This window comes from Triticum urartu, chromosome 2, assembly GCF_003073215.2.
Source record: "Triticum urartu cultivar G1812 chromosome 2, Tu2.1, whole genome shotgun sequence".
Taxonomy (NCBI): domain Eukaryota; kingdom Viridiplantae; phylum Streptophyta; class Magnoliopsida; order Poales; family Poaceae; genus Triticum; species Triticum urartu.
In genome coordinates, this window is record NC_053023.1 from 213,519,955 (window position 1) to 213,543,883 (window position 23,929).

Below are 23,929 nucleotides of genomic sequence, written 5' to 3' on the forward strand. Positions count from 1 at the left end.
CAGCTGCCCCAAAGTTCAACCCATGGTCCTCCTGCCCGATCACTTTTGATCGAAGGGACCATCCCACTAGCATCCGTCATGGCGGCTTCGCCGCATTGGTTCTCGACCCAATCATCGACGGATTTCATCTCACAAGAGTCCTCATGGACGGCGGCAGTAGCCTGAACCTGCTTTATCAGGATACAGTGCGAAAAATGGGCATAGATCCCTCAAGGATTAAGCCCACAAGAACGACCTTTAAAGGCGTTATACCAGGTGTAGAAGCCAACTATACAGGCCCAGTAACACTTGACGTGGTCTTCGGATCCCCGGACAATTTCCGAAGCGAAGAGTTAATCTTCGATATAGTCCCATTTCGCAGTGGCTATCACGCCCTGCTCGGACGAACCGCATTCGCAAAGTTCAATGCGGTACCACACTACGCATATCTCAAACTGCCCTCGAGGAGTAATTACGGTCAACGAAAACACCGAACGCTCCCTCCGTACGGAGGAGCATACGGCGGCTCTCGCGGCGGAGGTACAAAGTGGCCTTCTCAGGCAATTCTCCAGTCCGGCCATTAAAAAGCCAGACACTGCCAAGCGCGCCCGGAGTAACCCACAGCAGGACCGCCTGGCACACTCTGAGCAAGCGTAGCAATGCGGCCCCCACCCCAGCTCTCACGACATAGCGAAACCAGTACCTCGCGTACATAACTACGCACTTGAAATACCATGAGCACAGGGGAAGGGGCACAATAATGGCACGCCCAAAATACGGCTTAAAATGTACTAGGGGCTGCCGGATTCTTTTTTTAATTTTTTCTTACTTTCAGGACTCCATACTTCGGACGACCTGTTCGGCAACTCGACTGCCGCACAAACAATGCAAGAACCAGGGAGGCAGACAAGCCATGCCGTATTATGGAACTCCCAGGTGGTCTCTGTTACGAGCAATATACCTGTTTTAAATACAATTCCGCGGCCTACCCCTGGTCAGGACATATTGAATAGTCCAATATCTTTTGCTTACCGCACTATTTGTATCGTTCGGCTTTGATAAATAGCCTTTATATAAACAATGCATAGCTTTTTGTCTATTTTTTGCATTACCCTCTTTTATATATGTTCATTAATGACATGTTGCACCCGTACAACGTGGTACGGCAAGTACGCCAGGGGCTTCAGTACCCTTTAATATGGTGTGAGAAGTCCGTACACTTTCACAAGTGCGGCACCCCGAACTTATAGCACTATATGCATCGGCTCCGAATCATGATTTGGGTCAATAGTTGGGTTTGCCCGGCTCCTATGTTTTGGTGCCTTACGTTCCGCTATATCGGCTAAGGTAGCACTAGGAGAACCACTGCGGTTGTGCCCCGGTTGAACTGGGTTAAGCACCTCAGTGGAGAAAGCTAAAACTGACTGTCATGATGAGGCGAGAGACCGGTCGCTGTTCGAGAGGTTTTTCGAGTCCCTAAAGACTTATGCCGCTTCGAGCGAGGAGCTGGATAACCCCAGCCAAGGCGTGGATAGCGCCCCGAACTCGGTCTTCCGAACTAGGGGCTTCGCCGAAATTTAAAATTATAAAGTTCTATGGCTAAGTGAGAGTGTTCAAGCATTATAGTCTGATTGTCTGGTTCGTCGTGCTGAGCGCCTCCCTCGAAGGACCCAACCATGGGAAAAAGAGCGCTCAGGTTTATCACCGAACACCCCAGCACTAGTGGCATGGGGGCAGAAGCCGACGACTGGCCATCTCTCAATTTTTGATAAACGGCCGCACAGAAAATAATATTTTAAATTCAATAAGCATTCCTTAGCGCATATGAACAAGTTTTCAGCGCACAGGATAAACACGAGCGAGTTCATTCAAAAATTACATCCTTGGTACATTCATCCGCCACAAGGCGGGCACCCGCAAGAACATCCTTATAGTAGTTCTCGGGCTTGCGATGCTCCTTCCCCGGTGGCGGCCCGTCCCTCACAAGCTTCTCACCGTCCAGCTTACCCCAGTGCACCTTAGCACGGGCAAGGGCCTGACGGGCACCTTCGATGCAGACGGAGCGCTTGACGACCTCGAGCCTTGGACAGGCCTCCACCAGCCGCCGCACCAGCCCGAAGTAGCTCCCAGGCAGGGCCTCTCTGGGCCACAGCCGAACTATGAAGCCCTTCATGGCCTGTTCGGCCGCCTTGTGGAGCTCGACCAGCTGTTTCAGCTGGTCGCTCAAGGGCACAGGGTGTCCGGCCTCAGCATACTGAGACCAGAACACCTTCTCCGTCGAGCTGCCCTCTTCAGCTCGGTAGAATGCGGCAGCGTCGGATATGCTGCGGGGAAGATCTGCGAATGCCCCTGGAGAGCTCCGGATTCGGGTAAGTAACAAGTAGTTTACTTTTATATTTCTGCTTTGCATGAAGAATGCCTTACCCGCTGCTATCTTTTTCACCTCCTCCAACTCTTGGAGGGCCTTTTGGGCTTCGGCCTTGGCAGACTTGGCAGTCTCAAGGGCCATCGCGAGCTCGGACGCTTGGGTCTTTGACTCAAGCTCCAAACTCTCATGTTTTTTCATGAGAGCCTAAAGCTCTTGCTGCACCTCGCCGACCTGAGCCCCAAGTTTCTCTCGCTCGGTGCGCTCCGCGGCCGTTTTCTTTTCGGCCTCAGATAGCGCCTCCTTGAGGGTTGCCACCTCAGTCGTGGCCCCTACAATAAGCAGTACAATCCTATTATTTTTTGCAATCACGCCTCTCTATCGGCACCCTTTGCAGTAAGGTATTTCTTACCTTCTTTCTCCTCGAGCTGCTGCTTGGCAAGGCCGAGCTCTTGCTCGGTCCGCCCGAGGTCCTGTTTCAGGACACCCACCTCCGCAGTCAGTGCGGTGGTGGATAGCAGCGAAGCCTGCATATGCATATTGACTCTTTATTGTTAGACTCCTGCGAAATTTAATAGATCCTCTATTCGGCTTTTCTTTCCGAATGCCAAACAGAGCATCAGGGGCTACTGTCTATGCGGTAATATTTTTACATATTTTTTAATTACCTCGAAGCCTGTTAGGAGGCTAGCGCAAGCTTCACTCAGTCCGCTCTTGGCGGACTAAACCTTCTGGATCACCGTACTCATAATAGTACGGTGCTCCTCGTCGATGGAGGCGTCTTCAAGCACCTCCAGCAGATTGTCCGGCACCTCCGGTTGGACGGAGGCTGCCGGCTCAGAAGGCTTGCTCCTCTTTGAAGGAGTTCGCCTACCGCGGTCCGGAATCGTTGAAGATTCCGGCACGGTGTCCGGCTCAAAGCCGGACTTGGAGCCCTGGGGGGTCTTGTCCCCTTTACTACTGGAGTTCGGGAGGTCGCCTTGCGGCTCCTCCAGGACCACCTCCTCCTGCCCCGGAGCTCGTTGTGACGCCACTTCGGCGTCATCCGCAGTGCGTGGGGAGACAGCGGGCGGAACTGAGTTCACGCCCGAAGAATCCAGGGAGCCGCTCGACGACTCGTTGAGTTCGGCCCGGGGCGGGCTGCATGATTATATTCGGCATTAGGGAAAGTTGTGCAACGAAAGGAATATCATGAATTACTCTGGTATCCGAACACTTACGATTTCGCCGGACGCCTGGCCCTGTCCGGCCACTCCTCTTCGTCCTCGTCGGCGTCGGGGGCGTAATCCGGCGGAGGGGTTTTCCTCCTCTTGGACCCTTTGGCCCCCCTACTGGGGCGGCCTTCCTCTTCTTTCCTCCCCCCACTGGAGGGGGAGAGGTTTCTTCTTCGTCCTCCTCATCTTCACGGGAGGAGTGCGTCTCGGACTCGCCGGATGACGAGTTCGACGCCACCATATGCCGGGCACTCTTTCGAGTCCCCGTGGTCTTCTTCTTCTTGGCATTCTTTTCCGGCACCACATAAGGCGCCGGAGCTAGCAGCTTCACTAGTAGAGCTGGGCCTGGGTCTTCGGGCAAGGGAGCCGGACAGTTAATCGATCCGGACTTCGCCCGCCAAGCCTGTCAAAGGTAAGGGAGTTTAGATCCTGCATAGAGTCAAACTATGAAAAAACTTAACATCCTGTAAAAGGTGAAAATAGCTTACCTCGCTAGTGTGACGCTGCGAGCTATATCCGCAGTCCTCGGAAGCGGATGTGGTGGCCTCGGCGCCTTTGGTTAGCACCTTCCAGACGTCTTCATACGTCGTGTCGAAGAGCCTGTTAAGGGTTCGGTGCTATGCCGGGTCGAACTCCCACAGATTAAAATCCCGTTGTTGACACGGGAGGATACGGCAGACGAGCATAACCTGGACTACATTGACGAGCTTGATCGGCTTGCTCACCAGGGACTGGATGCATGTTTGCAGTCCGGTCAGCTCTTTTTCGTCACCCCACGACAGGCCCGTCTCTTTCCAGGACATAAGCCGCGTGGGGGGTCCGGATCGGAACGCGGGGGCTATGATCCATTTTGGATCGCGCGGCTCGGTGATGTAAAACCACCACGATTGCCGCCCCTTCAGGGTCTCCACGAAGGAGCCCTCGAGCCATAGGACGTTGGCCATCATGGCGCCTCCGCACTCCGCTTGGCTGCCGCGCACCACCTTGGGCTTGACGTTGAAGGTCTTGAGCCAGAGGCTGAAATGGGGGCGGACGCGGAGGAAAGCCTCGCACACGATGATAAACGCCGAGATGTTGAGGATGAAGTTCGGGGCTAGATCGTGAAAATCCAGGCCGTAGTAGAACATGAGCCCCCAGACAAATGGGTGAAGTGGAAAACCCAGTCTGCGGAGGAAGTGGGGAAGGAATACTACCCTCTAGTGGGGCCTTGGGGTGGGGACAAGCTGCCCCTCCTTGGGAAGCTGGTGCGCGATGTCTTTGGACAAGTATCCGGCCTTCCTAAGCTTTTTGACGTCGCCCTCCGTGACGGAGGAGACCTTCCACTTACCTCCCGCTCCGGACATCGCTGGACAAGGTTGAGGTGGGAAGTGCGGGCTTGGGCGCTGGAGCTCGAGTGCGCAGGAGATGGATAGGCAAAGGAGGAAGAAGGCGTAGGTAAAAAGGTGGACCTTTATCCCCTATATGGGCGGATGCGGTTGTGCGTCCCCACCTGCCTAATAAAACTCGCTTGCCTCCCAAGCACCATGGTAAATGGCGCGGTTAGGGTTACCCACGTCCGTATTGATGAGAATCCCGTAAAGGGGACACACGATCTTTGCTTTCACAAGACGTGCCAAGGAAACCACCTCGCAAAACATGCTGAGGTGGAAAAGTAAAAATGATTCGAGTAAAGGACTTGGCCGTAGTGTGATGACGCACTACGGAATACGTCAGAAAATTTGATTTGTGTCAATATTATTCTCTCTATGGCAATATGTGGAAACTTATTTTGCAGAACCGGACACTACTCTTGGTGTTTACAAATCTTCTATGAAGGACTTGGAGGAGGAACCCGACTTGCAATGCCGAAGACAATTTGCGCGCCGGACTCGTTGTCATTGAAGCCTGGTTCAGGGGCTACTGAGGGAGTCTTGGATTAGGGGGTGTTCGGGTAGCCGGACTATACCTTCAGCCGGACTCCTGGACTATGAAGATACAAGATTGAAGACTTCGTCCCGTGTCGGGATGGGACTTTCCTTGGCGTGGAAGGCAAGCTTGGCGATGCGGATATTCAAGATCTCCTACCATTGTAACCGACTCCGTGTAACCCTAACCCTATCCGGTGTCTATATAAACCGGAGGGTTGTAGTCCGTAGGCAATCAAGTCCATAGACAACAATCATACCATAGGCTAGCTTCTAGGGTTTAGCCTCCTTGATCTCGTGGTAGATCTACTCTTGTACTACCCATATCATCAATATTAATCAAGCAGGAGTAGGGTATTACCTCCATTGAGAGGGCCAGAACCTGGGTAAAACAAAGTGTCCCCTGTCTCCTGTTACCATCCGGCCTAGACGCACAGTTCGGGACCCCCTACCCGAGATCCGCCGGTTTTGACACCGACAGCTGTGTTTTGTAGCTGACAGGTGGGCCTGGTCAATGGCCACGTCAGCAGGGTCAAATCTGACGCCTGGATCCACCGGGATTAAGTTAAGTCTAACTAATTTTGTTAGTGGCTTAACTAAGCCGGTGGGGCCCAGCTGTCGGTGGCATAGGGGCTTAGTTAGTGGGGTGATTAACCCCTAACAGTTTGCTATCACCGGCGGCTAATCGTTGGCGTAACCAGGACGCGGCGGCGTTGTCCGTCCGGCCAACTACGGCGACGGGAGCTCGCGCGGCTGGGCGCGTTGGAAGCGGAGCAAGGAGGCGCGTCGGTTGGTGGCCTCAGGCGATGCTAGGGTGGCCGGGAACGTCGACAGCGTCGAGTTCCGCAGCGGCGCAGCTGCGGCTTGCACGGGTGCGAGGGCCACGGTGCACGAGCGGACGACCTGAGGCACACTACGGGTTCCTAGAGAAGCCCAGAGCACGACTCCATGCTTGGGTTGGTCAGGATGGGAGGCTAGCGACGGTGAACTTCGCGGCGGCGGCAGCGATTGCTCGGCCATGGCGGGGCTGTGGTTAGAGGACGGGAACAGAGGGGGCGAGCACGGAGGGAGGTGTAGGAGCTCACAAGGATGCGGCAGAGAAGGTCAGCGGGCTCGGGGACGTGTCGGAGACAGCGGATCGACGGCGGCGGTGGTCGGAGCCCGAAGTGGAAGACGACGGCGATGGCGAAATTGTAGGGCGCCCGAGGATGCGTGGCTCATCTGGGATGATGAAGACGATGAGGCGGAGCCGATGGACACGGCGGTTTGTCGAGGGATGGGTGGTGGCCGCGGTGGTCGGCGATGGTGGCGACGGCCGTGCTCGGGTGGGTGAGAGAGAGGGGTCCAGGCGAGGGGAGAGAGAGCGCTGAGAGGGGGGAAGGATCCGGGGGGTCTGGGCGTCTCACTGGTGTGGCTGGAAGAGCCGAGGTATCGCGCTGGAGCAGGAGGTGGCGCGGCTGCGGCATGCCGAGCACGCAGCTGCTCCTATTGGCAGGAGCTAGAAGACAGCTATGCCCCCGGTGGGCTGGGCTGCTTCTGCTAGGTAAGGCCCAGGTAAACTCTTTCTCTCTCTTTCCTTTATTCTAGTTCCTGTTTTCTATTGTTTGCCTCTGTTTGAACTTGGTGTGCTAACCAAATTATTTTGTTGCTTCTGAAAATTGTTGTGGGAGCTAAAAGAATTAAACCAAAGCTCCACAAAATATTTCAGAAATATTGGACATATATTTATTTAATAGTAGATATAAATCCAATTCAAATAGCTATTGATTTAATTCAAAGGCCCAAAATAAATATCTCTGAGTCTCCAAAAATATTGGGTTCAATTTTACCTCTTGCCAATATTTTTATAGAATAACAGGAACATTTTCTTGGACTCATTTGAAAAGATTTTAATGTTGATTATTTCTGAAGTGATTTCTGAGGGTTTCAACTAACCTCAATTCAAGTTTCAGAATTTAGACATGATGCATGATGCTCTCAAATGCAACTAATTACAAACAAATTCTAGGGCTATGACAACTCACCCCCACTAAACAAGAATCTCGTCCCGAGATTCAAGACGTGAGGTAAGAAGACAGAGGGAACACAAAGCCGACATGATCTTCATGATCCAATTGCCCTTCTCGGAGATGTTGATTCATTGCTCCAATTGACCTTGACGTCTTTGCTTTCAAGATCTTCATCCAACTTGATGATGACGGAAAGAGACTCTCTACCGAAATCGATCTTCTTGAAGATCGAACAACTCACGATCAACTTATGGGGTGAGATGTAGGAACATCTCTCGAGCCGAGACACAAAACACATATCGAGAGGGGAGGAAAGAAACATATGACGAGGTTTCAATTTGGTAGGCTACAATTCCACACTTGACTAAGATGGAGCATGAATTTCAAAGTAGCAAGGAGATAATTGCCACGATTTTGTAACGTGATACCTTAAGGAAGGTGACTCGTAGAATTATCCCCTTAAGTGGCAAAAAGAATTACTTTTTACAAAGATCATTGAAACTCTTTATACCAGCCTAAGGCAATCGCAATCGATCATTTGAAGGAGTCAGAAAAGGATGGCATACTCACACTAGAATGGATGATGTGGACTACCTTGTTGAAGACAACGCAATGAGTGATTTTTGCTTATCACCGGAAATGGATGGGACCCACGGTAAGTCCACTTTTGAAGATGATCCTGAACAACAACTACTGAGATGCAAGATGGGAACAAAATGCAAATGTTGGGAATTTTCCAACCATCATATCTTCCTGAGATTCAGATCTGGTGGTAATAGATACTTCAGACTCAACATGTCTGAAAGAAAAGTTGCAACACAAATTGACGAGATAACGTTGCGAGATTCTCGGGAAATGAACTATGGTAGCAAGCTCCAAAACATGAGATGGTTCTGCTACAAACCTTTGAACACGCTGTCCAAGACAAGCATGACCACATAGTAGTCCTATAATAAAACACTACCGAGTTCAGGTGGGGAGCCATCATCGAGGATATCGAAGTCCTTATATGAGCCCCGGGTCTTAAGAAGGAGCTTCTTTTCCTTGAACAAATCAATCAGTGGCTTGGGGTGCTAGGGAATATGTATGGAGTGGAGGTAATTAATCTACCAAACCATAGAATACTTCGCACGTATGCATGACTGAATTGGGATGGTACCAGAGGAAACAAAACAATCTTTCTCGAACTCATGGCGGCATCTTGCTCCAAATGCACATGAATTTGAGGAAGTCACTTCTCCCATCCAAGCATAAGCTTCATGAACGGAACACGAAGGCATTACTTAAAAAGTTTCCAATACTAGGTTGATGTTCAACATGAATCATGGGGGAGACAAAATGCTGCTGATGGGCTCAACAGCAACTCATCAGAATTTCCATATCACTGGACTTCCACCATCATGTGAACACGGTGATAGCATTGGTCAGACCAAAAGATGTAATGGTGTATGCTCGGGATCAACCACGAGTAAGACAACATTACAACATCGTTGGTTCTTATTTGACTTGACGATAGCCCATACTCAAGTCAAAGTTTTGACAAGGTGATAGACCCAGCAACTGATCACGAGGACCAATTAATGAAGATATCATCTTTCTTCAACAACTATCAAAACACAAGGATATCCCTTTGGGATGAACTAAGTCGGACAAGCTATCATATTCCAACTCTCCAAGTTGTCATTTAGCGTAACCAACTATTTCAGGGTATCCAACATAGATTCTTGGAGAAATAACGGTTTATAGAAAAATCAACTTGATCACGAGGTCAACATAGCGGTGAGGTGATAACCAGGTAATACTTCCGAGAAGATATTCGGAAAATCACGAACCACCGATATGTTACTAAGCTCAAGATCAATCTTGCTTTTCAGGGCAAGACGATATGATCAACAGAGCGAGGGATTGACACAATCCTAACTCATTGATCGAAGAGTGCACCAGGAAATATGGACTAGGTAGCAAGATCAACCTTAGAATGGTAGTTCAATAACCAACACGCTAAGAATGAGAATATTGTCCATTTACTACCAAGCAACGAGTTGCTCGGAGTATTGATTTCACACATCACGATTCACTTGTCGGCATTCTGGTTACAATAACACGGAAACCGAGGAATGAAAAATGATGGCAAGAAGTATCACTACAACAAGAATTCATAAGAGATGGTGCAAATCTCATGATATTCCTGACATAAAGTGGATAATACTTCAGGGTAGAACATACCAATAGCTTGATTGCATTTGATCTGCGAAATACAACTGCTTTGAACCAATCCTAGAAATGGATGAGGTACTGGAGTTTGTTTCTCCTAGTCATTCTGAACTAGAATGGCTTGACGGACCAAAAGAACAATAGCACCGATGAACGAATGCTCACATACTCTTGACTATCAATTGATAGATGAAGGTTGGAATACAACTAAAGAGAGACAACTCAAAGGAATATATGATTATCTGAGTTGTGGAGGCATAGATTAGTATGTCGAACAAGTTCAACATATTTCTTCTGGATAACCCATGCAGAAGAGGAGCGACTGGCAGAATCACAATTTTTGAATGGAGAACTCATCAAGAGCACTCTTGTTGTGATCATTGGGTTCAACGAGGAACTTCTGCCATAAGTAGTTCATGGAATTTGGGAAGAAGGAAATACCAGAACCTCGAGGACTATCGCAAGATTGCTAATATCCTAAAGGTACGAGCAACACTATCAACACAAGGTAAGTAGAGTGAATCTTGGGTCAAGAACCCAGGAGTAGAATACCTACTACTAAGTAGCATCGTGGGATGCTCTCGAGAATGGTGGCCAGAATCATCACACTGGGAACACAAAACATGGCTAGATTACTAGGTGGTCCTCTAAGACACCTAGGGTCATAATAATAGCTCCAACATATATGTCGAGGCAATAAAGTACCTCAACTCACCAATTAGTGTGGTTGAACTGGCCCAAAGGGACATCAGGAACGGAAAGAAGGAATTTGCAAATGCATCAGACTATTTAGAAACCTGGGATGACTCGGACAGCATAACGGCTGTAAATGCTCAAAAAGATTTGAGACATCCGGTAAAATGGTGGTATAACCACTCAACATCACAATATCAAGGTCCGAGACCCACTGACGATACACAGAAGTAGTAGGAACTGAACTGAGGCCTGAAACCATCAATCCTATAACTCTATGGATTAGTAACTCGTCATCCTGATAGATAGAAGAGAAGCCTAGTTCTTAACCCCGTAGAAAAGATAAGATGACTCAGATCAGAAGGTCATGAGGATAAGGCGTAAAAAGAGCCTTACGTTCCCTTCCACAATCAATTCCCTTATATAACTAAAGCATTTCTAGACACGACTTCAACCAGCTTGGCTTGGTAATCCTACAGGCAGTCAGGCTCTGATACCAACGCTGTCAGGACCCCGATTCTAAGTCACACCAATCTAGCCTGTAACACCTCATATCACTTCACGGTATCCCCACGGGTGTCGCCTTACCATGGCCCGGGATCGTTTGCGCCTTTTGGCTCACGTATATGATAGTGTCGCTAGCATCCATATGACAGAGAACCCGGGCCGACATGACTAGTCGTGAACCCAAAGTGGCACTAACTTACGGGGACAGGCATACATGAATCAACATCGAGCATGTCAGTCAGCAGCGTGCGAATCCGGGCTGTAGCACTGGGATAACAGGACTCTGGTGAACCAGGCTATAGAAGGCTAGGCAGGACTCCGGATGTCACCGCGTGACATTTCCCCGAAGGGACAGACACAGGAACGAAGTGAATCACATGCTGGCCAGTCAAGTGTTCCGGAGCAGTAGTGCTGGGCTAGCAGGACTCTGGTGAACCGGGCTGTAGCGGACTACTATGGCTCATGGAAGCACAAGACTACATTTCCCCATAAGAGAGGCTACCAAGGATAAACAACTAGGTTGTAGGATCCCACACATACCAAGCATTTCAATCATACACACAATATGCTCAATATGTGCAATACAACATGGCATCACAACAAGACTCTACGACTCAGAGTATTTATTCATTAGGCTCCGAGGAGCCAAGAATTACAAACATGGGTCTCATGACCCAACATACAGAGCATACAAGCAACAAGCACATGCGGAAGCTTAACTTCTCTGAGTACAGACAACTACAAATGAAGAAGGCTCAGAAGCCTGACTATCTATAAGACCCTCCCAAGGGTACAAGATCGTAGCTGAGGTAACAAGCTAAACGTCAAAGTCCACGTGGAACTACTAGCGAGACTGAAGTCTCTCTGCAAAAACATAAATTAAGCAAACGTGAGTACAAATGTACCCAACAAGACTTACATCAGAACTAACTACATATGCATCAGTATCAATAAAGGGGTGGTGGAGTTTAACTGCAGCAAGCTAGCTTTGACTCGGTGCCTATCCTGAACTACGACTGCAAGTAACTCTTTTGAGGTGGCGCACACGAGTCCACATATTCACCATATCAATACTCCACTGTGGATCCGCTCCCGTCTCCCTATGAGAAGGCCATCCATAGCACTCATGCTTATCTTGCGCATTTTAGAGTATCCACTTTCACTTGTCTATGAACTATGCAAGGGGTCCAAGTTTCCATATCCGAGGAATCCGGCTATTCTAATAGATAATGATAACCCTGCAGGGGTATACTTCTTCACACACGCTCTCGCCACTTACCACCATGTACACATCATGTATCTCGGCAACCTTCAAGCGGAAGCCTGGCGAGGGAGTCGGCCACGACCTGACTAACCAACAAGTCTCTAGTCCAGGTTTATCGCCTATTCGGGTTCCATCCGCAAGGAGATCCGGCCGAGGTGTCGCTCACGGCCCCAAAAGATGTGAGCAGGGTTCCCAAGCCCACCATCCGGGTGCCACTTGCTACACCATGCCACTTTGCCTAGTCTGTCCCAAGCCCACCTGTACCGGGTGCCACTTGGTAGACTACTAACACTACCTACAAACACCAGAAACTAGTTGCAACTCCTGGATAGAGATCAAGTTGATTAATAAGTCGAGAGGGGCACTTAAGCATTCCAATGTGTGGTAGTAACTGTTCATGGATCACCAAACACAGAACTCAGTTCCTGAGGACGGCTGCAATGAGACAACCCACCATGTACTCCTACATGGCCTCTCACCGCTACCTTTACCAAATTGTGTTCACACACTTAGCTCACACACAGTAGGACATGTTCAACACCATTCCAATTCATCCCCGATGAATCAGACCAGACTCAACTCTAAGTAGTAGCAGGCATGACAAACAAGCATGAATGAGTAGGCACATCAGGGCTCAAACAACTCCTACTCATGCTAGTGGGTTTTATCTATTTACTGTGGCAATGACAGGTCATGCAGGGGAAAAGGGGTTCAGCTACCACAGCATGTAACAATTGAAACGTTGTTGTCATAATGCAGTAAAAGAGACCAGGAGCAAGAGAGTGGGATTGTATTGGAATGAACAAGGGGGTTTCGCTTGCCTGGCACTTCTAAAGATATTATAGCTCTTCATCGGTGTCATCGATCTCATCGTCGGAACAACATCTACTGAAGGGGGACAAATACCGGCAATAGAGAGGAAACACAATTAATGCAATGCAACAATATGATGCATGATCATGACATGGCAATATGCTGTGATTTGGGCTAATGCAACAGAAAGTCATTTTAATTGAAGTGGAATTCAAAACTACATCAAATTCCAACTCCAAACCTATTTTGAAATTTGCTCTAATCATGTTTCATCCTAAACGGTGAGGTTAACTTGCTCAAATATGCATAAAATGACATAAACAGATTCTTTGGATTTTTCTGATCATTTTTCATATATAATTTATTTCATTTGGAGCTATAGATTAATTCCTATGATTTTTCAAAGTTTTGGATATTTTCTGGAATTTTCTGAATTATATTAAATCCAGAAAATTAATAACTGCGTCAGCATTGCGTCACTGTGACATCAGCAAGTCAACTGTGACTGACCATGTCAAACCTAACCAGTGGGGTCCATTGGTTAGTGACCCAGGGCTGTGTTGTGTGGCTGACAGGTGGGCCTAGTCAATGGCCACGTCAGGAGGGTCAAATCTGACGCCTGGGTCCACCGGGATTAAGTTAAGTCTAACTAATTTTGTTAGTGGTTTAACTAAGCCGGTGGTGCCCAGCTGTCGGTGGCATAGGGGCTTAGTTAGTGGGGTGATTAACCCCTAATAGTTTGCTATCACCGGCGGCTAATCGCCGGCGTAACCAGGACGCGGCGGCGTTGTCCGTCCGGCCAACTCCGGTGACGGGAGCTTGCGCGGCTGGGCGCATTGGAACCGGAGCAAGGAGGCGCGTCGGTTGGTGGCCTCAGGCGATGCTAGGGTGGCCGGGAACATCGACGGCGTCGAGTTCCGCGGCGGTGCAGCGGCGACTTGCATGGGTGTGAGGGCCACGGTGCACGAGCGGACGACCTGAGGTGCACTACGGGTTCCTGGAGAAGCCCAGAGTACGACTCCATGCTTGGGTTGGTCAGGCGGGGCGGCTAGCGACGGTGAGCATCGCGGCGGCGGCAGCGATTGCTCGGCCATGGCGGGGCTGCGGTTAGAGGACGGGAACAGAGGGGGCGAGCACGGAGGGAGGTGTAGGAGCTCATAAGGATGCGACAGAGAAGGTCAGCGGGCTCGGGGACGTGTCGGAGACGGCGGATCGACGGCGGCGGTGGTCGGAGCCCAAGGTGGAAGACGATGGCGATGGCGACGTTGTAGGGCGCCCGAGGATGCATGGCTCGTCTGGGATGATGAAGACGATGAGGCGGAGCCGATGGACACGGCGGTTGGTCGAGGGACGGGCAGTGGCCGCGGTGGTCGGCGATGGTGGCGACGGCCGTGCTCGGGTGGGTGAGAGAGAGGGGTCTAGGCGAGGGGAGAGAGAGCGCTGAGAGGGGGAAGGATCCGGGGGTCTGGGCGTCTCACTGGTGTGGCTGGAAGAGCCGGGGTATCGCGCTGGAGCAGGAGGTGGCATGGCTGCGGCATGCCGGGCACGCAGCTGCTCCTACTGGCAGGAGCTACAAGACAGCGTTGCCCCTGGTGGGCTGGGCTGCTTCTGCTAGGTAAGGCCTAGGTAAACTCTTTCTCTCTCTTTCCTTTATTCTAGTTCCTGTTTTCTATTGTTTGCCTCTGTTTGAACTTGGTTTGCTAACCAAATTATTTTGTTGCTTCTGAAAATTGTTGTGGGAGCTAAAGAATTAAACCAAAGCTCCACAAAATATTTTAGAAATATTGGACATATATTTATTTAATAGTAGATATAAATCCAATTCAAATAGCTATTGATTTAATTCAAAGGCCCAAAATAAATATCTCTGAGTCTCCAAAAATATTGGTTTGAATTTTACCTCTTGCCAATATTTTTATAGAATAACAGGAACATTTTCTTGGACTCATTTGAAAAGATTTTAATGTTGATTATTTCTGAAGTGATTTTTGAGGGTTTCAACTAACCTCAATTCAACTTTCAGAATTTAGACATGATGCATGATGCTCTCAAATGCAACTAATTACAAACAAATTCTAGGGCTGTGACAAAAATATTTGGTTTGGAGACCATCAAAGATCAATATGTGCATGGTGCTAATTTTAAAGATGTAATGCAGAATTATAAACAAGGAAGAACGTGGAACAAGTTCGTCATTAATGATGGATTTGTGTTTCGTGCTAACAAGCTATGCATTCCAGCTAGCTCCATTCGTCTTTTGTTGTTGCAGGAGGCGCATGGAGGAGGATTAATGGGACACTTTGGCGTCAAGAAGACGGAGGATATACTTGCTACACATTTCTCTTGGCCAAAGATGAGACGGGATGTTGAGCGTTTTGTTGCTCGCTGCACTACATGTCAAAAAGCTAAGTCATGACTCAATCCTCATGGTTTATATATGCCTTTGCCTGTACCTAGTGTTCCTTGGGAGGATATATCTATGGACTTTGTTTTAGGTTTACCTCGAACAAAGAAGGGGAGGGATAGCATATTTGTTGTCGTGGATAGATTCTCAAAAATGGCACACTTTATACCATGTCATAAAAGCGATGATGCTGTTAATGTTGCTGATTTGGTCTTTCGTGAAATTATTCGCTTGCATGGTGTGCCAAATACTATTGTTTCAAATCGTGATACTAAATTTCATAGCCACTTTTGGAGATGTTTATGGGCTAAATTGGGGACTAAACTACTTTTTAGTACTACTTGTCACCCCCAAACTGATGGACAAACTGAAGTAGTCAATAGAACATTGTCTACTTTACTTAGGGCTTTTGAAGAATAATAAGAAAATGTGGGAAGAATGCTTGCCCCATATTGAATTTTCTTATAATCATTTATTGCCTTCTACTACTAAGATGTGCCCTTTTGAAAATGTGTATGGTTTCCTACCTCGTGCACCTATTGATTTGTTGCCTCTTCCATCTTCGGAGAAGGTTAATTTTGATGGTAAAGAACGTTTGAATTGATTTTAAAAATGCATGAGTTAACTAAGGAAAACATTGAGCGTATGAATGCTAAATATAAACTTGCTGGAGATAAGGGTAGAAAACATGTTGTGTTTGCACCTGGAGATCTTGTTTGGTTACATTTGCGTAAGGATAGATTTCCTAATTTGTGCAAATCAAAGCTAATGCGACGTGCTGATGGTCCTTTTAAGGTGTGAGAGAAAATAAATGATAATGCATATAAACTTGACATGCCTACAGATTTTGGGGTTAGTCCCACTTTTAACATTGCAGATTTGAAGCCTTATTTGGGTGAGGAAGATGAGCTTTCGTCGAGGACGATATCATTTCAAGAAGAGGAGGATGAGGAGGACATCAATACCATTGTTACACCCACAGCCCCTACTGCTATACATACTGGACCAATTACTAGAGCTCGCGCACGCCAATTGAATTATTAGGTACTTTCGTTTCTTGGTAACGATTCTAATGTTCATGAGAATATGATGCTGCCTAAATTGGATACATTTGTTTTGCTTACAAATGAAGGTCCTATCTTGGACAAGAAAGATGAACCTTCGAACAAGTTCAAGCATGGAGATGATGGCATGCGCAAGGGGATCAAGAACGGAGTTACGAGTGATGATTTCAGGACGTTGAAGCCACCATCAGGAGTGCATGAAGCCTTGGACGAAATATACAAGATGCCACTTCATAAGTTTCGTCCAGAGGCTATTCTAGGTGCTGCGTCACCTTATTATTGGGCCAGGCCCATGTATTTTCGAAATACTTAAGTATAGGCTGTTTTTAGAGTCCGTATGTGTGGGGAAACAAGAGTTAGGGTTGGTTTCGGACCCCTCCTCCAAGGGGCATGAAATCCCCCCCCCCCTCTCTTCCTCCACATATATAGCCCTTAGGGCGTCGTTTAGACTGTGGGTTTTGTTTAGATCAAAAGTTCGCCATAGCTACAACTTTGCATACTTCATTTGTGTTCAACGACTAGACCAAGACGTCACAGAACCCCACCTTGATCAATAAAGCTTTCATCTTATATTCGCAATATCCAGATTGCAATCTCAGTTTCTTACTTGTTCTTCGTTTGCTCGCAGGAAACAGACCCTCGTGGTCAGGTTGATCGTGCTCCGGCGTGGTCAATAACCCCTCGGAATTCGGTTTAGCGATTGCTATGGCGCGAGGCTGCATGTTCATAGTCGGATCGTCAAGGTCGACTCCCACTGAAAACGATAGCCACCATCTCATCGAAACATCGGGACACCTTCGCCTCTATCATCCTTGTTTATAGCAAATCTCTGCAAGATCATGTCACCCATGTTCGAACCATTTTGCAAACTCTTCGAAACGAGCATCTCTTTGTTCATGTAGACTAGTCCAAGATCAATGCTATTAAGACTTGGCCCCAACCAACTAACTTGCAACAAGTGCGTAGCTTTCTTGGCCTTGCGATTTTCCATCATTGCTTTGTGAAAGATTTAAGCACCATTGCTTCGCCTTTGCATGCTTGAGCAAGAAAAATGCGCCTTTTGTTTGGGGACCATCCCAAGATACCGCTTTCAATGAGCTTAAGAATTTGCTTAATCATGCTCCCGTGCTTGCTTTACCCAACTTTGACAAGCCCTTTGAGATTCATTGTGATGCTAGTGGTAATGGCATAGGAGATGTGTTAATGCAAGAGAAGCGCCCCATAGCTTACTTTAGTGAGCAACTTTCCGGAGCACAACTAAACTACCCTATATATGACAAAGAGTTATATGCTTTAGTCCGTGTTTTGCACGAATGGGAACTCTATCTTCGTCCTCAGGAATTTATCATTCATACCGACCATGAAATGCTCAAGTACATTAAAGGTCAAACCAAGTTGAACAAGCGTCATGCTGAATGGAGTGAATTTATTGAGTCTTTCCCTTACTTCATCAAGTACATTAAAGGTAAGGAAAATGTTGTGGCGGATGCCCTTTCCCGCATATGCATGCTTGTTACTCAACTTGAATTGGATGTCATTGGCTTTGAGCACATAAAAGACTTGTATGAGCATGACCCTACTTTTGCTACTCCTTATGAAAAATGCTTGACGCATACCTCTTGGGAACGCTATTACATCAAAGATGGATATCTTATGAGAGCTAACAAGCTTTGCATCCCCGAGTCTTCCCTTCGTTTGTTGCTTTTGCAGGAATTTCATGGAGGAGGACTAATGGGACATTTTGGACGCAACAAGACTTTCGCTACGCTCTCCAAGAACTACTATTAGCCCAAGATGTTTCGCGACGTCAACCGCTTCACCAACCGATGCTCTACATGTCGCAAAGCTAAGTCAAAAGCTCAATGCCATGGCCTTTACATGCCTCTACCAAACCCATATCAACCATGGGAAGATATTAGCATGGATTTTGTACTTGGATTGCCTAGGACTAGAAATGGAAGGATTCGGTATTTGTCGTTGTGGACCGATTCTCTAAGATGGCACATTTCATTCCTTGCAACAAGATAGACGATGCTTCACATGTTGCCAATCTCTGTAGGGTAATATTGCGTCTACATGGAGTGCCAAAGACGATCGTCTCGACCGCGACGTCAAGTTCCTAAGCTACGAAGACCTTATGCACCAAGCTCGGAATCAAGCTACTCTTCTCCACGGCGTATCATCCACAAACCGACGGCCAAACGGAGGTGACCAACGGCACACTCTCCTCTCTACTTCACGTGCTCATCAAGAAAAACATCAAGGAGTGGGAGGAGTGTCTACCTATCGCCGAGTTCGCCTACAACCGAGCAAGACACTCAACAACCGGCAAGTCTCCCTTCGAGGTCGTCTACGGACTCAACCCATTGTCACCATTGGACATTCTTCCTCTACCACTAAAAGAGCGCATCAATATGGACGCAAGCGCACGTGTGACCCATCTCAAGAAGGTGCATGAAGATACAAGGCACACAATCGAGCGCCAAGTACAACGACTTGCGACCAAGCTCAACATCAACAAGCAACCCATGGTATTCGACATTGATGACCTTGTGTGGCTACACCTTCGCAAACACCATTTCCCTAACGAACGCAAGTCCAAGCTTCTACCTCGAGGGGATGAACCCTTCAAGGTGCTTCCATGCTACAACAACAATGCTTACAAGATCGACCTCTCGCGCGACAAGTACAATGTGAGCGACATCTATAATGTCAAGGACCTCTCGCCCTACCATGGTGATGAAGAATTTGATCCGAGGACGGATCTTCCCCAAGGGAGGGGAGATGATGCGGAGCATCCCAAGGTCATCCCCATGGGCCTACCATCATCTCACCAAGTGCCTGGCGGACCCATGACATGAGCACGTGCAAGAGCTCTCAAAACCGAGGTGACATCTATCCTCTCACAAGTTTACTTCGATGCACATGAGACATGGCTATGTGACGCCTCAAGACCGGAGCTTCAGATGCCTTCCAGGGTTTCCGGGTTTCGTCGTGTGATTTGTTTGGTTCATTGCATCATGTGCATTACATCATGTCATCATGCCATCATCTCATAAATCTTTTGCAACTCAACTAAATAAATGGCATGGATCTTTGATCCATTTAAACCGAGGGAACTCATATGGTGATTGCTCTTTATAACATATCCTCCTAATATTTAGGGAGCTATATTAAAATATTCCATTTTCGGAATCACCCATGAACACACTTGCAAATAATCACATGCCTTTTCTCGCTTCAAGTTTGGTCCCCAAACTTTGCTTATATTCTTTCATCATTTTTCGGAGCTCCACCAAATATCCGAACATTTTTGGACCTTCCTAACTCTCACTTCCTATTCGAACCATTTCAATTTAAATTTTCAAAAATGCCCACTCCATTTTTCTTAGAACATGTGCATTTTTGTGAGTCCGGGAAAATTATTTGCGTGTCCAACTTCTTCCCCTAACCCCTCTTTCTTTTCTTTCTTAATCTCTGTTTTCTTTCTTTTCTTTTAGTAGTGAGAGAGAGCCTAACCGACCTCTGGGGCCTAACCCACCGCGCAGCCATGCTCTCCTCAGCCCACCAAGGCCCATCCAGCGCCAGCCCACTCCCTAACCTAACCTAACCCTAGGCCCGAGCGAAACCCCATCCCGATCGCTCCCTCTCTCCCTCGTCTCTACCTCGCGCCGCTAGGAGAGGCCCGATCCCATCTCCATTCGCTCGATACCATCCTCACCTCTCGATCCCGCACGCCTCCCTCTCTCCCTCTACAACGCACCTCCCATGGCACCGTCACCCCGCGCAAAGTCTTCGCGCACGCCGGAGCCCTGTGCAGTTGTGTTGCTGCCTGCCCGCGAGCCTCCTTCGAGCGTCTCCTTCTCGCGCCCGTCCAGCAGGCCTCCCGCAGCCCAGCCACCAACCCTGCTCTAACCCTAGCCCAACCCCCACTCTCCCTCGTCTCCTCCTCTAGCGCCGCCAACGCACGTGCCCGATGCCCTCTACCCGATCCCATCTCCCTCTCCTCGATCTCCCTCTCGATTCCCATGGCCGCCACCATCTCCCTCGCTCGCTACCTCTCCTCTCCCTCTCTCTGGCACCCGCACCAGTTCCTCCCGCAGCAGTCCTCGCCCCACGCCTGATCCCGCGCGCCCTTCATCCTCCCTCCTCCTTCGGTCCAGGAACCAGGCCGGAGCCCGTCGGCCTCCTCGCCGCTGTCGCGCCCACGGCGGCACCAGGCCCTGCGCCCGCAGACGGCCTCCGGCGCCCCAAGTCCCGCGCGACGCGCCAAGTATCCATGGCCGTGCCTCCTTCGCCGCCCGGACCCGTCGTCCTCAACCCCGCCGAGCTCTGCCGCGCCCCCGCGCCCTCAAATGAATCGTGCACCGCCGCCGTCCATCTTCTCAGTCGCGCCGCCGCCGTTTTGCAGGAGCTCCGCCTCCCTGCTTCGCCTCCGCCTCTCCTCTTGTTGCTGCAGCCCTGTGTCGACTTCCCCTGCTCAGCAGCAGCTCGTCATCTCCAGCGCTGCCCCTGCCCGAGTCAAATACCACCGCCCCGTATCTTTGCCTTGCTTCGTTTTGGATTGAAGACCGAGAAGAGACCGCCAAGATGCATCCTGGTGTCGTCGAAGACACATGAACATCTGCACGACGACCGCCGAGTACCTCTTCGCGAGTACCACTACCATCGCGTGGATCTGCCAAGACCGTGGAGTAAACGAACAAGTACCCCTACGCGCGAAGACGCCAAGACCATCCCGTGATTCACCAAGTACCACTACGGCCGGAGACCTCGACGTCCTACACCTAAAACGATCACCGAACCGGAAATAACGCCAAGTACTAGGTCAACGAGAACCGCCAAGTTCGTCTTCCGCCGTCTCCGAAATCGCTAAGTACCACGACGATACGAGAACAACTACCGTTGACCCTCCAAGACTCCGTGGATGCCAAGTTTCTCACCGTACCCCTGAACATCTACGGAAACTTGTGAGACTAAGAACGTGAACGACTACCGTCGCCATGAGAACGTCTACTTCCCACAACGAATCGTGAACTACCACTTCCTCTACCATCGTCGAGTACCACTACTTCCCACGACGATCGTGAACGACTACACCGCTTGACTCGAACCGCTCCGATAACTCACGCTTTGAAGGTATAACCCCGAGACGACCGCCCGTGAACGAATGCATGTGTGATGTATGAGATGCTCGTGCTTGCTCTGTTCTTGAATTGTCGGTGCACGTTGCCGCTCTTTTGCCTTGTCACCATCGTCGACTCATGGGACGCCCGGTATCCGAGAGCGCCCCACCATCTTTTGCACGCATCCGCACACTTCGCCTTTGCATCGGTATGTCAATCGAGTTACCAAAACCGGAACGCTGCCGTGGCACCATTTTCGTTATCGTTGCCGTGACACCCCTTTCCTTTCCACCACGGTGACAAATGCTTCATAATGCTCTTGTCAACTTTTAATAAAAATTGCATAAACTTGTTCATGTCATCCGCATCATGATAACAACAATTAAAATGTTTAAATTGTTGTTGCATTAAATTACTAAGGCATATGTGGATTTACCGGGTTTGTTGTTTATTATACCCGGTCCCATTAAAAAAATTTAGATGGTGTAGTTTTGTTATGTATCATCTCTTGACATGTTTAACAACATTTAATATTGGTGAGTACATAACTGAGAGCGAACTAAATAATTGATGTGGTGTTCCGTCAATATGCAACCCGTTGCATATTGAGCTCCACTTAATTTGTAGTTTTGGTTGTTGCACTTTGCCATGCCATGCATATTTAAACCGGACATGAATCATACTTGGTTGTGCATGATGCCATGTTTATGTGATGGTTGTTTACTATGTTGTTTGCTTCTTTCCGGTGTTGCTTCTTCGGGTTAGTTCCGATAACGTGCATTTGTGAGGATCCGTTGGCTACGTCCGTTTATCTTCTTCATGGACTCGTTCTTCTTCCTTGTGGGATCTCAGGCAAGATGACCATACCCTCGAAATCACTTCTATCTTTGCTTGCTAGTTGCTCGCTCTTTTGCTATACCTATGCTGCGATACCTACCACTTGCTTATCATGCCTCCCATATTGCCATGTCAAGCCTCTAACTCACCTTGTCCTAGCAAACTGTTGTTTAGCTATGCTACCGCTTTGCTCAGCCCCTCTTATAGCATTGTTAGTTGCAGGTGAAGATTGGAGTTTGTTCCATGTTGGAACATGTTTATTTGTTGGGATATCACAATATCTCTTATTTTAATTAATGCATCTATATACTTGGTAAAGGGTGGAAGGCTCGGCCTTATGCCTGGTGTTCTGTTCCACTCTTACCGCCCTAGTTTCTGTCATACCGGTGTTATGTTCCTTGATTTGTGTTCCTTACACGGTTGGGTTATAATGGGAACCCCTTGACAGTTCGCCTTGAATAAAACTCCTCCAGCAAGGCCCAACATTGGTTTTACCATTTGCCACTTAGCCTTTTCTTTCCCTTGGGTCGGCCGGCTCAAGGGTCATCTTTATTTACCCCCCCCCCCCGGGCCAGTGCTTCTCTAAGTGTTGGTCCAACTGAGCGATGTCTAGGGCTACCAGGGGTAACTCTGGGCTGGCCTACCCGACGTCTTGCTCATCCGGTGTGCCCTGAGAACGAGATATGTGCAGCTCCTATCGGGATTTGTCGGCACATCTGGGTGGCTTTGGTGGTCTTGTTTTACCATTGTCGAAATGTCTTGTAACCGGGATTCCAAGCCTGATCGGGTCTTCCTGGGATAAGGAATATCCTTCGTTGACCGTGAGAGCTTGTGACGGGCTAAGTTGGGACACCCCTGCAGGGATTTGAACTTTCGAAAGCCGTGCCTGCGGTTATGGGCAGATGGGAATTTGTTAATGTCCGGTTGTAGAAAACCTGAAACTTAACTTAATTAAAATGGATCAACCACGTGTGTTGCCGTGATGGTCTCTTTCTGAAGGAGTCCGGGAAGTGAACACGGTGTTGGAGTTATGCTTGACGTAAGTAGTTTGGATCACTTCTTGATCATAGTTTCTCGACCTTGCCTTGCCTTCTCTTCTCGCTCTCATTTGCGTATGTTAGCCACCATATATGCTAGTGCTTGCTGCAGCTCCACCTCATACCTTTTCCCCTTCCTATAAGCTTAAATAGTCTTGATCGCGAGGGTGTGAGATTGCTGAGTCCCCGTGACTCACAGATACTTCCAAAACCAGTTTGCAGGTGCCGATGATACCGTGTAGATGACGCAACCAAGCTCAAGGAGGAGCTCGATGAAGACTTTGTTCGTTGTGTTGTTCCGTTTCTAGTTGATCAGTAGTGGAGCCCAGTTGGGGCGATCAGGGATCTATAGCATTAGGGGTAGTCTTCTTTTATTTTGGTTCCATAGTCAGACCTTGATTGTATCTGGATGTTGTAATGTTATATCCATGTATTGTGTGAAGTGGCAATTGTAAGCCAACTATGTATCTCTTTCCTTTCAATACATGGGATGTGTAAA